At 35.9% G+C, this 15,950-nt stretch overlaps 1 non-coding gene across 1 annotated transcript; it reads right to left on the bottom strand.

Moving 5' to 3' along the window:
• Nucleotides 1–10,436: 10,436 nt before the first annotated feature.
• LOC114505789 lies at nucleotides 10,437–10,543 on the bottom strand. The gene has a single exon (XR_003685261.1). It is a non-coding gene; the product is annotated as a U6 spliceosomal RNA (small nuclear RNA).
• Nucleotides 10,544–15,950: the final 5,407 nt, after the last annotated feature.

A 15,950-nucleotide genomic window follows, 5' to 3' on the forward strand; every position in this document is an offset into this window, starting at 1 on the left:
TTTTTAAACTCTAAACCACTATACAAATGTAAGTTTTAGTATTATTCATAGCATCAGGTCTGAGAACAAAGAAACACTAGTTTAGATTTTAGATTAGCCCCTAATCTAAACTGGGTGACCTGGCTGAAGGCATGTACTTCTCTGAACCTCATTCTCTTTTTTTGTGAAAAGGTTTTTACATTTTGTGATCTAATGATCTTAATTTCCTCCATATCCTATTGGAAAATAATTTAAAAAATATGATACTAAAAACAATATGAATTGTTACTGAAGTTTTTCAACCCAAATGATTATCATTACATGAAGTAAATTATTTTATATCATTACCTTTAGTAGTTTATAACTCTTTTGCATGAATAAATTATTTGAATTACTCCTATGTCCTGTACTTATAAATGATGATAGATCAAGTGCTTTACTTATTACCTTAGACAGAAAAATTACATTATTCTCTATGCATTACTAAAAAATAAACTGAAAGAAACATGTTTTAGAAAACCCTTGAAGTAAATAAAATAAAATAATTTTCCACCAGGAACAGAATATTTCTTCTGTGCTCAGAATTGAATCTCCAAAATTATATGAACTCCAATTAATGAGTACTCAATTCTATTAATAATGACATAAAACTTCTTACAGGTTATATATGTTTATATATGTGTATGTGTACATGCACATGCATTTCTTTTTTTAAAAGATTTTATTTATTTATTTTTAGAGAGGGAAGGGAGGGAGAAAAAGAGAGAGAGAGAGAGAGAAACATCAATGTGCGGTTGCTGGGGGCTATGGCCTGCAACCCAGGCATGTGTCCTGACTGGGAATCGAACCTGTGACACTTTGGTTCGCAGCCCGCACTCAGTCCACTCAGCTATGCCAGCCAGGGGCACATGCATTTCTTTAAGTTTTCTGCCAATGGAAAACATCAAGACAGAAGCCTTTAAGACACATTAAAGCAAAGAAGAGAAATGATTGACTTATAAGAAATGGAAAGCATGAGTGGAAGAGAAGTAGAAATTTGGAGATTAGATTGAAAAAACAGGAAGATAATTCATTCAGCTATGCATTCATTCATAAAACATGTATCGATCACCTACGTCTATGTGCCAGGCAAATATTATGTCAGGCTCTCAGGAAACAAAGATGAATAAGATGAATCTCTGCTCTCAAACGTTTCAGTATTTTTGGAGAGATAGAGATAGATAGATAGATAGATAGATAATGATAGATAGATAAATAAGCAAGTCAATGTAAGTGCTGTGCTAGAGATATGGCAAAGGTTCCATAGGCATGGGCCAAAATAACATCCATTTTAACGAAGGGTCAAGTAAAGCTTTTTGGAGACAGTGACAGTCTGAGTTGAGTTATAAGTGAGAAATGTGAGTTATGCATTTTAAAGGAGAGTGGGATGTGTTCCAGGTAGCTGGAGAAGTTTTTATGAAAGTAAGGAGGTAACAAAAAGCAAGGAGGATTACAGAGATCTGCAGCTCATTCAATGTTTAGAGTATGAAGGAGGGAGTAGCAATCAATGAAGGTGAAGAGGTGGGCAGGAGCCAGGTTTTAGAAGAATTTGGTACTTTTCTAAGGAGTTTAGCTTTACCAAGTGACAGAGAGCCATCAGAGAAATTTAGGCAGAACAGTGACATGATCAGCTTTCTGTATTTTAAGCGTATTTTATTAATTGTGGTATTACAATTGTTCCATTCTTTTCTCCCTTTTGTCCCTCTCCACCCAGTACCCTCATTCCCGCCAGCAACCCCCACCTTAGTTCATGTCCATGGGTCATACAGATAAGTTCTTTGGCTTCTACATTTCTAATACTACTCTTAACCTCCCCCTGTCTATTTTCTCCCTACCATCTATGCTACTTATTCTCTGTACCTTTTCCCCCTCTCTCCTTCCCACTCCCCTGCTGATAACCCTTCGTGTGATCTCCATTTCTGTGGTTCTGTTCCTGTTCTAGTTATTTGCTTAGTTTGTTTGTGTGTCTTTTTTCTTTTTTGCTTATTAACTGGGGTAATTTTTTGTGTGTTTTGGTTTTGTTTTAGGCTCAGTTGTTGTTAGTTGTGAGTTTGTAATTGTATTCTTCATAATTTTCATCTTTTTCTTGGATAAGTCCCTTTAACATTTCATATAATAAGGGCTTGGTGATGACGAATTCCTTTAACTTGACTTTATTTGAGAAGCACTTTATCTGCCCTTCCATTCTAAATGATAACTGCTGGATAGAGTAATCTTAAATGTAGGTCCTTGCTTTTATATATGTTTATATATGTGTATGTGTACATGTATATATATATATATATATATATATATATATGTGTGTGTGTGTATATGTATATGTGTTCATCACTTTGAATATTTATTGCCAGCCCCTTCTTGCCTGCAAGGTTTCTTTTGAGAAATCAGCTGACAGTCTTATAGGAACTCTTTTGTAGGTAATTCTCTTCTTTTCTCTTGCTGCTTTTAAGATTCTCTCTTTATTTTATTTTTTAAGATTTTATTTATTTATTTTTAGAGAGGGAAGGGAGGGAGAAAGAGAGAGAGAGAAACATCAATGTGTGGTTGCTGGAGACCGTGGCCTGCAACCCAGGCATGTGCCCCGACTGGGAATCGAACCTGAGATGCTTTGGTTCACAGCCCGCGCTCAACCCACTGAGCCACACCAGCCAGGGCAATTCTCTCTTTATTTTCAACCTTTGGCATTTTAATTATGATGTGTCTTGGTGTGGCAAGACACATCATAACTTGTTTGGGACTCACTGTGTTTCCTGTACTTGCATGTCTACTTCCTTTCGCCAGATTAGGAAAGTTTTCTTTCATTATTTTTTCAAATAAGTTTTCAATTTCTTGCTCTTTTTCTTTTCCTTCTGGCACCCCTATGATTCAGATGTTGGTATGTTTGAAGTTGTCCCAGAGGTTCCTCAGCCTCTCCTCATTTTTTTCAATTCTTGTTTCTTCATTCTGTTCCAGTAGGATGTTTATTTCTTCCTTTTGTTCCAAATCATTGATTTGAATCCCAGTTTTCTTCCCTTCACTGTTAGTTTCCTGTATATTTTTTTATTTCACTTTGCATAGCCTTCACTTCATTTGTTTTGTGTCAGTACTTGATCATTTCTGTGACCATCCTGATTACCGGTGTTTTGAACTCTGCATCTAATAGGTTGGCTATTTCCTTGTCACTTAGTTCTTTTTCTTGAGTTTTGACCTGTTATTTCATTTCAGCCATATTTCTTTGTCTTCATGTTCCTGTTATGTTATAAGTTAAGGAGCCTTAGGTATTTTCCGGGGGGGAGGACAACCTACTCTTCTGTGTTGTGGTGCTGCCAGTGGGGTAGGGGTCAGAGAGAGAACAATGCTGCTTGCTCAGCTCTCGGAAGGCTTTCAGGCACTTATCCCCAATACCCACAAGAAAACTGTGCCCTTCTGGTGCTTGTTCCTGGGTGGGTGGTCTTGTGTATGTTCTAGGACCCCGTGTGACCCTTAAATGGACACTCCTGAGAGACTGGCTGTTTCTTCTGCTGCCACAACCATCACATGTTTTTACAGCCAGAGGTTATGAGGCTTTATTTTCTGGTGCTCAAGCCCTGGGTTGCACAGTCTTCCCTGGGCTGGGATTGCTTGCTCCCCAGTTATTCCTCCTGGTCTTTATCCACTCACAAATGTGGGACTGCCTGGTCTGCCAGCCACCACCTTGCCTGTCCAGTGTGCCAGCTGCCGCCTTGCCACAGGTCCTGCATCTCCTCCACCCTGGCTCCCTGTCTCTGCCCCTCCTACTAGTCTGGATGAATGTTTCTTCTTTAACTCCTTCATTTTTGGACTTTCATGCAGTTTGATTTTCTGGCAGTCCTGGTTGTTTTTTTGTTTTTATATTGGTTGTTATCCTTCTTTTGGTTGTGCAAGGAGGCCAAGCATACCTACTTATGCCTCCATCTTGGCCATAAGTTGCTTTATTATGTTTTTGTATAAAAGTATTTGCAGTGTATATTTTTTCTTAATTATCAGTTCATGTTTCAAAGTTGCTATATTTTTCCAGTATACTACAAGGGCAATTTTGGGAAATAAACAAAAGTGTAGATGAAACTCTATTAAGGTAATGGTTGAAGGGGACGGCTAAGTTTAAGAAGAATTCCTGCTTTGTCTAATTCTAATGGCCATAAATATGCCCTGCTCTTCACCTCCGCCATTCTTACATTCCATTTCCAATGCATCAGGAAATTATGTCAGCTTTATCTTCGAAATCTATACCAAGTCCAACCACTTTTCTCTAACTCTAGTCTGGCTCACCAACATCTCCATTTAATTAGTGTAAGAGATTTGCCCCTTTGCCCCACCAGCTTCTTTCAAGGGGTTCTCTTTGTCTTTGGTTTTCTGCACTTTGAATATAATAAACTTAGGGGTAAGGGTTTAGGTATTTATCTTGCTTAGGGATCTCTGGGATTCCTGAGCAGTGGTTTGGTGATGTTACAAAACAGAAAGAGTTTGTTCAACTGGTGCTAGCAAAATCAAAGTCTAGGCACTAATAATTACACTGGAGAGATATTGGATATTTTACTGATGAATGGCACTGTCCAGGAGAATGGGAAGCTGATGCTCAAAAGCCCAAATGCCCCAGTGACATGTAGGTTCCAGATTATATAGGGCAAAATCACAAGACCTGTGTGTTAGCAGATTGTAGTCATGCTAGGAGCAGACTGGTCAGAGGTGAGAAAAAGGTCATGAATGGTTTCATCCAGTTTTGAGGACAACTCTGAGGTCTTTTCTGGTGTCCCTCAGTCCCATCTCAGGAGAAAGTAGCCAGGGGATTGTTCAACCTTAGGGTCTAGGAACTGAAACACAACTTAGGTCAAAATATTATCTGTAGCCTGCTAGAGCCCAAAACCCTGTGACCATGAGTTGGGTCCAAGCTAATGTTTCTCAGGGGTTGCTGGTTATCTGGAGGAAAGGGTAGGTCTATGAGGGGGATAAGGGTAGAGAGAGAGAGAGAGAGAGAGAGAGAGAGAGAGAGAGAGAGGGAGAGAGAGAGGGAGATCAAAATCATAAGGACTCTCAGTTTCAATTCCTCCCTTTCTTCTGTTCATTCCTAAGTCTTGAGGGAGAGGGGATGAAGACTGCTCTGGCAGTCTCCTATTGAAAAGGGGCAGAGTTCAAGATTAAAGAGAGGAAACTCTTTTACATTCAATTGAAAACATTCTCTAGTTCCAGGTTTACTATGAATACTCTACTCCCATAGTATTTGCTCTTTTCCCCAGGAGCCCTGCTTTTAGCCCTATAAGATGAGATATTTAGTCTAAGATATATGTCCTCTAAAAGTTAGATAACATACTATGATAAGGATCATCAATGTAATGCATTCCTATAAATAACAATAAAAGTTAATGATCAGAGCAAACTATAAACCAGCTTCTGAGTTTGTAAGGCTGTCAGTCAAGGTTTCTAGATGTAAGGCTGGAAGCATCTGTAGTTTGAAATGTCTGTGATGATGTCATCAGGTGCTCAAGTGAACTCTGAGACGGTTTAAGCACAAGCTCTTGGAGAGAATCTGAATTTTATATCAAGTCACGCATTTTTAGCTTGCATGGCTTTGGAAAAAGGCAATTTTAGTTCTTAATGATTCTCACTAAAAGGAAGGCAGAAAAACTGGAAATATGTTTGGATAGCCATAGGCAGATATTGGAGGAAACTAGAAGAATTCAAGATCCAGTCCAGTTTACAAGTAGAAAGAAAAACAAAACCCAAAAGACAATAACAGCACTAGAACATAATATCTACGAAGGTATATTACAGTTTCTACTGAAACATAACTTTTCTTTCTCTAGTCACTCCTATTTTTATGAAAGACAGCCAAATTAAGACTAATTTATTTGCAAACTAAGTCTAGTTTCAATAAACAACCTAATTACTTCTGTAAGTCCCACAAGAATATTAATTTACTATTTATGCACTTTTAAATGTACTTAGGTGGCATCTTTCATAAGGAATCTTCAAATTGAAATTAAAAGGCATCTCAAGGCCAGGAAAGGCAAGGCAAGGACTTGCCACCAGACGTTGACTGCTGTACCTATAAGTTTTTGTTAAGTTCCTCTCTACTTGAGGTCCTCAAAATATTGCAAGTTTCCTGCACATGTCAAGAAGTGAGATTTTTTAAAAAAGATTTTATTCATTTTTACTTTTAGAGAGAGAGGAAAGGAGGGAGAAACAGCAGGAGAGAAAAGCATCAATGTGTGGTTACCTCACATGCACCCCCTACTGGGGAACTAACCTGCAACCCAGGCATGTGCCCTGACTGGGAATCAAACCGGTGACCCCTTGGTTCACAGGCTGGCACTCAATCCACAAAGCTACACCAGCCAGGGCAAGAAGATGTTTTATTCACATGGTAAGGCTGCTGGGAATCATGTAAGCAAGCTAAGAAGACAAGATTTCCAAGGGTTTTTATTGGCTTCCATAAATTAATCTTAATTCCTCAAAGCTGCCTGGTCATATCTGATTCTACACATTTCTCTCACAGACATGACATTCCAGTCAAAGCCTTGATAATGAAAACCAGTTTCCAATTATGTCCTGTTACAAGGAGAATGGACTTTTAGTGAACTTGTGCAAATAATCACATTGCCGTGAAAATAAAAATACTCATTAAGAGTTTTTGAATTCTGGAGTGATCAAGTAGGGAGAAAAAAATTATTCTTGCAATTCTGTTTACAAAGGTATAATTTACCAAATTGCTAAGTCATAGATAATTTAAAAGAAACAAGTTTCCTCTTATCTGGAAAACAAAAGATTAAAAAACAGCAATATTTTAGACAAAAATTTGTAAAAAATTATAACAATCCTAAATTCACTCAGTGTTATAATCAGTTCTTGTTTATCTTGATCACTTGCCAGCATTTCATGAATACAGTTATTCTTTAGAGTTCTATAAATCTTTATGCATTTTAAAGGTGTGATCCAAAAGTTTATTCTCAGAGATCTGATTTTGGAATTAGTCAAAGTTCTCTCTAACTTTCTGAAAATGAAAACATATTTATTTGTAAAAGTATTAAAGTCAAATAATAACTGTCTATAAATGACAAGAACTTCAAATAGCATAGCTATAGATCTGATTATAATGAAATTGAGAAAAAATTTGTTTTTCTCTGCAAAATAACATTTTAAGAAACTAACTAGAATTGCACATGAATATATCAGGACATTGCAAAATCTTGGAGATTATTATCTCTTGAAAATTTGTTTTTAGTAATAAGGGCATGTGCATACCAATAAAACACTATTATTTCTTTATTTGACAAAGCTTCCTATGTCATTTTAATATATCAAATGGACTTAATTAGTTTACATTTTCTCTTTTAAAAAGAAAGGCAGAACAAATCTTTGAGACATTCCAGGGGCCCAGTGGGATAACCTAAAGTCATTTCCAGATTAACAAAAATCTCCTTTTACATCCTGAACCCTGGGAATTTTGTCAAACATGTTTGCCCAAAAGGATTATATATCATTATGAAACAATATTAAATTACCCAATTACTCAAAGTAAAAGATGTCAAATGTAAATACAGGTTACCTATTATTAGCAAAACTTTAGTTTTTAAAATTGAGAAGATTCATTTCTTGAGTAATCAAGTACTTGATTAAGACAATGTAAAACAAAAAACAAAAACAAAAGACAGTGTAAAACAACATAAAACAATTTTACTATAATATATAGTCCTTTCTAAGTAGAAAACTTCACATATCTTAATCGGAGCAGAACAATATAGGAAAACTTTGTCCTTTTGACAGTGTGAAAGAGAACCAAACTGTAATTCTGTATTAGTTTACTTTAAGTACTTAAATTAACTTACTTTATTCAATTTATTTTAATTTTATTCAGCCTCACAATAGGTAAAAAAATCCTTTCTCAGGATTCCTTTTCCACAAACGTACAACTTTCCTAGTCCCTCTTAGTTTGTCTCTTCTTACTCATTAAGAAATAACCAGCCTTATGTGATGACAAGCCACTTTTGTTTAAATCCTTCAAAACTGTACCTTATAACTATTTCTATACCTTATAACTTCCTTCACTGAAAACACACATCATTTCTTTCCATATTAATTAGAATCCATAATCCTCAGAACCATAATATTTACTGACAACTGAAATGTAGGTAATCAGATTGATAGATTTATGAATCTATTTTATAACTTTTAGAAACACACATTCTTTCACTAGCAAAGCACAAAACATTTTCATTAACAAAATTAAATTTATCTTTAAGTTTCTTTGTAATAAGAGGTAAAAATTAGGTAAACTTAGACTTGTCTAGCAATTAATATTTCAGTATTTCATGCTATTTGGAACTATCTAGATTTAGAGCAGGGAACTACATGGATTAGAATTTAACGAGCCAGCAGGGATGATTCTAAAGAGTGGCTAGTAAAGTAAGAGTAAAAGCAAGAGAGAAGGGCATTGTAGAACCCAAGTGAAGAAAATGTTTCAAGGCCCCTGGCTGGGTAGCTCAGTTGTTTGCTGCATTGTCCTGATACACCAAGGTTGTGGGTTCAATCCACCAGTCAGGGAACATATGAGAATCAACCAATAAATGCATAAGTAAGTGGAACAGCAATTCTCTCTCTGTCTCCCTCTGCCTCTCTCTAAAATCAGTAAGAAAATAAATGAAGGAAGGAAGGAAGGAAGGAAGGAAGGAAGGAAGGAAGGAAGGAAGGAAGGAAGGAAGGAAGGGGAAAGAAAAAGAAAGAGAAAGAAGAAAGAAAGAAAGAAGAAAGAAAGAAAGAAAGAAAAGAAAGAAAGAAAGAAAGAAAGAAGAGAAAGAGAGAAAGAGAGAGAGAAAGGAAATGTTTCAAGAAATACAGAGTGAGCAACTATGTCAAATAGGTAGTGTCGGGTGATCACTTACCTTGTGCAAAATTGGATACTTTTGAGATGAAAGAGAATGGTATTAGTAATCATGTGGGGAGAACAGGCAAAACCAAGACTGTCCTGGGCAAACTGGGACATACAGTCACTGATATAGGTCATGTAAGATGAGGACTGAGAATTGGCCATTAGATTTAGTATGACAGGAGCCATTGTAGTGGAGTGGTGAGAAGAAAGTTTGACTGAAGTGGATTCAAGCCAGAATGTGGAAGAAGAATTGGAGGTAACATGTCTATACATCTCCTTTGAGGAGTTTTGCTGTTAATGACAGCAAAGGTAAAGGCTGGATGAAAATGTGGGATCAAGGGATTTTTGTTAATTTTGGAGATGCATGAAATGACAGCATGTTTGTTGATGGAAATGATCCAATGGAGAACAAAAATTTATAACACAGAAGCGAGTAGAATTGCTAAGTAAAGTTTTTAAACAGTCAAGGGGAAGTAAGAACCAATATACAAGTTATTAATTATCACAATTAAATAGTTGTTACTCTTATTATTATGTTCATTCCTTCCAGTACAAATATTCAAATGCTCTTTGGCTTGCATGATTCACGTGAGCCTTTTTCTACTGTTCCATGTGGAGTTTTCTAGCCTTGTGCTAACATTATTTTAACTAGCCTTTCCCTTTAATAACTCATAGCTTGGACAACATAATTGAGTCTTAATCCTGCTAAATATAAGGGTTCCTCACTGTATGGAATGATGTTTTTAAAAGCAGGGAAGCCTAGAATTTATGATAAAAATTAGTATTTTAATAGCTTCTACCACACGCCAAGCACTGTTATAAACACTTTCTATGTATCGGCTCATTTTATTATCACAATAATCCAATGAGGTCGACACTACTGTTATTCCCATCTTACTGACAGGGGAAACTGATATACACAGTGAGTAAATGGGGGAGCCAAGTTGTGAACACCAACTGTTGGGCTTTGGCATCTACACACTTAACCCCACCATAATATTCTTCCTCTCTTCTGAACAAGAATTAAGTCAAGGCCCTGGTGATGATCTCAGGTTGTATTGAGCTTAGTTTAGTCCCCAAAGAAAAGAAAGCAAGCTAAATTCTTATTACAGTGTCTTGAGCTATCCTCAAAAATCTCAGAAGAACTTCTCAGATTAATCTCATTTTATTATGGATCATTATTTATGGATTTGACTTTGTACATAAACATGTAAAGAACAGTCAAAATGCCTTTCTGAGAGTAAAGGATCTGGCTTTAATTTACATTACTATTGTTATACGCCATGAGGAGCCCTGACTACTTCTTTTAAAATAATTTTTATTTAAGATTACATTCATAAAAATACATAAGTCATAAGTCCACAGTTAGATAAATTTTCACAAAGTAAGCACAACCATGTAATTAGTACCCAGATCAAGAGCCAGAACATTATCAGTGTCTCAGGGCTCCACTCTTGCCAGCTGCCAGTCACTATTCTTCTAAAGATAACCACAATTAGTTTTATATGTTTTTAACCTAAATCCAAACTTATTTATTTATTTATTTATTTATTTATTTATAAACATAGAACACTTCACGAATTTGCATGTCATCCTTGCACAGGGGCCATGCTAATCTTCTTTGTATTGTTCCAATTTTAGTATATGTGCTGCCAAAGTGAGCACAATCCAAACCAATTTTAAAGTTCACCCTTACTTCCATTAAAAATCCATATATTTCTTGCCTGATTTTGAATGAGTTCTTTCCAACTCATTCAAGGGTGAAAGCTAAAATCATATAATGTCCTGTCTACCTAAATGACCACTTTTTTATTCTTCTCAGTTTTTTGTGAACTACATTTATGTCATAAAATTACAAATAATTACCCTGCCTGGTGTGGCTCAATGGATTGAATACCAGCCTGTGAACCAAAGGGTCTCTGGTTCAATTCCTAGTCAGGGCAATGCTTGGGTTGTCAGCCTGGTCCCCAGTAGCGGGTAAATAAGAGGCAACTGCACATTGATGTTTCTCTCCCTCTCTTTCTCCCTCCCTTCCCCTCTCTAAGAATGCATAAATAAATAAAAGCAGAATTATTGGAAACAAATTAAACTGTATCAAGATGGACCAGGCAAATTAAAAATTATCTGTACTAACAGGTGGCATAAAGGCTCAACCTGTGGCTCTCAAGAAACTGCCATTTTATTGGTTGTCAGAAAGAAGGAGTGGAGAATAAATAAAGGATAAAATGCAAGCAGGAAATAGTACATAAAATATAGTTATCAGGAGCTGCGGAAATAGTAGATTCTGTTTTATACGGGGGGTAAAGTTTACAATTTATGAAAATGACCTAGATGGAAATATATGGTATATAATATTAGCCATATATGAACTGACATCCTTGTAAGTGTGGACTTTGGGAGAGAGGGGGTGGGGGATAAAACATGAATGAATGTGGGGGAGAATCCTAATGAAAGCCTGGTGTCCCAGCTGGATTATGTCTGTGTCTCTTGCCCTGCAAAATACTTCCTTCCCGCATCTACTCTTTACTTTTTTCTCCTGGCAACTTTCCTAACTTCTCTTTTCCTTCTGCCTTCTTTCACTTCTTTTTTTCTCTCTCTTTCTTCATCTCTTCTCTACCAATGATACCCAATTATACCCTCACATTAGCAGTCCTGATGGCTACAAGGTCAGAGACCTCTAATTTTGAACAGGATTGAAAACTGCACTCATAACCTAAGGTGTGGGTTTTTAGGAAATAAAACATTATGAAACCCAGTACAAAGATGAACAGATAATTCTTGTACGTGACCAATAGCTGTGACTAAACTTAAGCAGTATAGAACTCATAGACAAGTTATGTATGTTCTATATATAGGAACTATAGATATGGGGAACTAACAGTTTATGATCAAAACATTAACCAGTAATTTACATAGACTGGAAGAAAAAGTTCAAAATCCACAGTCCTTTATCTTCTATATAAACGACTCACAATCTCAGATGATCACCTCTCATAATTGCAATCATTAGGACTACTTGTGTTTCTGTCCTGTTCTCACCATGGTGGATTACATATTTATATGGACTCGAGTTCTGTTCATCTACTGCTGTTTTCTGACTGTACATTGTGTGCAACGTAAGAAAATTTGTTTTATTTCTATAGGTTGGATATGTAAATAATTAATTAGATTTTAATTAAAGAGGGAGTCTAGGGCATGGGACTAGATAAGGGACTAGATAGTATTTCAAGCAAGCAAAGGCTCTGTTGCTAAAATTTCACAAACTTGAAAGTATCTGATTTTTTTAAAAAAACTTACTGTTTTAGAAGGGATAAATAATTGTTTTCTCTTGGAGCTATCATATTAGTCTCTGGTCTCTGAGATAAATATAAAAAGTTCTATGAACTACCAACTAAATTTTTCACTCCTGTCGATATTAAGATAGTCTTAGACTACTTATAATTAAAAGCACTTTGTTTTTATAATATGTAAAGGTTATAGTTTATTTTTCAGGAAAATTTCTCTCTGCAATATGTTCAAATCACATCTGCCTATAAAAAATAGCCTCAAATATTTGCCAAGCCAGGAAGCACACTTCTTTTTCAAAACACTGTCTGTTGAAAACAGATGTGACATATTTCTCCAAACAGCACCATTAGACACCATCCCCCAGTTCTGGTGTGGAATTTTTGCAATGTTGGTTTGTTAAATAGTCACCGACCATTTTGATCTCTAAAGTTGTTTCCATATTCAAAGAATAGAGTCATCGAAACTTTTATTGAAGTACTGTATTGCATTTTCACTTACAAATGTTATGTTTTCTAACGTCACTTTTTCATCTTTACAAATATGTGTATGTGAAAAAAAGTCAGTGTGTCGTGTTTTCTGTTAGGGAAAATCTGTCTAAAGCACAGTTTTCCTTTGGATCCTTAGGCTTGACCTTCAGATACTCAGAACCCTGGGATTTAGACAATCTGAAACCTTACTCTATAGAATCTCTTTGTGTTTAAGCTGGAAGACAGTCCAAATAGTTCTCCCTTTCTTGAAACTGCAGTTTCTGTGCATGTTAATTGGTCCTGTGACTACTAATAAAATTTCCTACTCATTAATTTCCAGAATCTAGAAAACCTTTGCTTAGTCCGGAATGCTGGAAAGGATACTTCAGCCATATCATTGGCAGAATGACTCTTCAGGATAGCCTTAGAAATAGTCATCAAGGGCTGGGACTGAGGTCCCTACTAGTCCCAGGGGCCTACTAGTGGGGTAACTAGTCTGTCTGTGTCAAGCAGGGCACTTTGAGGGTAAAGAGAGAAGTATTAATAATTAGTCCCAGAACTGGACAGAAACTGGAACTGTCCTAGCAAACTAGAATTATATTGACCCTCTTGTCTTTGGATACATCATTTTGTCTTCCTTTAGTCAAAGATGATATGCACATTTTGTCCAAAAGAACTTTATTTCAAATGTTAGATGTTCTTTGGGCTGTAATACTGTATATTGACTGTTTTTAAAGCCATGCTGTGAAAGCTATTAGGTTCAAAATAATAGAATGAAATCATGTTTGTTGTTTGTCTTCATTTTTGGAGACTGGTACTTGAAAAGAGGATTATTTGAATATTATCAAAGTACCACAAATTTATTTCCAGAGTTTAAGATTCTTGAACAAAAATAGTTTGTCTAACATGCTGAACTTTTCACATGTATATTAGCAAAGTTTGAAACATTTGTTCTACATTGTTGAGGAATGTTTTCATGTTGTTATTTACAGCCAATTGTACCTCTGTGGCTGACTTTGACAACTGTCTAGGGAACACAACAGACTTCTGTCCAAAGGATATTGTTTGTGCATGCAAAGATGGAGAGCCTTTTTGCAAGTAAGTGGTTATACATGCTGTAAAAGCAGAGTAAGCACAATATATTGTGAATAATAATTAACTTTGTATTTGTTTGCTGCATTCAACAGGTGTGCTACTTATTTTAAAATAATATTTTAATCAGAAATGCCTCTTACACATGTGATACAGTTCTTGTTGATTCTCTAAAATATTTTAATGTACTATTTAAAAGAGAGCATATATAATTTAAAAGATTAACTGGGAGAATTTATATTCACTTTAAGAGATTAGACAGACAGACTTTTCCAGACAGACTCTTTACAGATAAATTATGCATTCATTAATAAATGGTTTCACTGTTCTAAAGGAGAAAAATTAAGGTATATCTCATGTTATGCAATGACAATAATCCTGGTTGTTATATAGAATTATTTTTCTTGCAATTCAGGAATATTTAAGATATACTCACTGACCTGTTTGTTTCCAGGTTTACTTCCTATAAAAAAAGCATCCACAAAAAAAAAGTTTGTTTTCTCTGTTATAAATACATTTTCTTTTAAAAGTTAGGGAGATTTTCTACTTTGTTCTAATCATAAAAATTAGAGTGGTTAGATCAAAAATTGGAAGAAGATCCAGGAAAAAAAACAGATAAGAATAAGAAAAATTGTGTATGTGAGAAAAACATTTTCCAGGTCCATGCCTCTTGAACTGAATTTTTGAAACTGATAGAAAGAAAAACAGGTATAGATCCAAGATCTGTCAGTTTATCCCATGATCTCAGAGGGGAAGGGGTGAGGGGACTGGAAGAAGAAGAAATTAGCCAAAGAACATATATGCAGCGCCCATAAACACAGTCAACAGTGTGGTGAAGGCCAGGGTGGGAGGAGGGGGAGGGGCTCAGTGGAGCAGAGCAAAGGGGAGAAATGGGAGAAATCTGTGATAGTATCAACAGTAATATATATATATATATATATATATATATATATATATATATATATAATAGTACTTTAGTGATCATTAGAAACAGAATACCATAACAAAACTACTTTGTGAAAGAAAATGAAGTTAGAAAAACAGACCAAAATATAACTTTCAAAAAATTCCATTACATGAAATTTAACCACACACATACACACACAAAACACGTGTAGACAAAGGGATCAATGCGGACAAAGCAATGAGATTTTAGAGAATTTTGTGTTTGCAGAATTGTGAATACTTTTTAATCATGCTATTAATTGTTTTAATCCTCACCTGAGGATATGCTTATTATATTTTTTTAGAGAGAGAGAAATGAGGGGAGGGGGGAGAGAGAGAGATAGAGAGACAGAGTCACAGAGGGAGACAGAGACAGAGAAACATAGATGTGACAGAAACATCGATCGGTTGCTCCCATAGGAGCCCTGACCAGAGATCCAACCCACAATCTTTTGGTGTATGGAATGACACTCCAACCAGCTGAGCCACCCGACCTGGGCTTATATCATATGCTCACATCGTGCTCTTGACATGCTGAATGAACAAATATTTTCAGTTCTTCAAGTGCACTATTTCCTCTCTCACCTTTGGCTGTTCATATATACTGTAACTTCTCAAGGGAAGTACTCTTCCCTTACTCTTCTCCTCTCATCACAGCTCTCCTTCCCTTGAGACATTCCTACTTAACCTTCAGTACTAAGTACTTAAACCGTCCTACTGCAATTTCTTTGAGTGTAGGGTATGTTTCCTTTTGGAGAGCACTATAAAAGCCAGAATTTAGTCTTGTTTATCTCCAGCACCTAGCACAATGCCTGCCATATAGAAGGTGTTCTGAAACGATTGCTGGAATGAATTGGTCATTCAGTGGGAATGGTTGCTCAACAGTGTAAAATGTTGGAAGACTATTGAAGAAAATGAAAAGGGAAGAACACATTGGACTTAGCATTTAGGAGCTGTTGGCGATAACTTTTAAGAATATCATTCCAAGATTCAGATGAGAATACAAACCAGATTGTGAAATTACATTCAAGGAGTAGGGAGTAAATGTAATACAGCAATGAAGAAATTGTCATTTGACAATTTTAATGTTATTTGTAAACTCGTAGCTTGAGGAATTCTGAAGGCATCTAATCAACATTTTGGCTAAAATCTAATTACCCTTGATTTATTTTCCTAATCCTTATTGTAATTATTTGCCTCATTTGTTTTACAAATCTTTACAAGTGTTAATTGCCACATCACATTAACATCATGACTATTTTGAAATTTTTCTCTACCAA

This window comes from Phyllostomus discolor, chromosome X, assembly GCF_004126475.2.
Source record: "Phyllostomus discolor isolate MPI-MPIP mPhyDis1 chromosome X, mPhyDis1.pri.v3, whole genome shotgun sequence".
Taxonomy (NCBI): Eukaryota; Metazoa; Chordata; class Mammalia; order Chiroptera; family Phyllostomidae; genus Phyllostomus; species Phyllostomus discolor.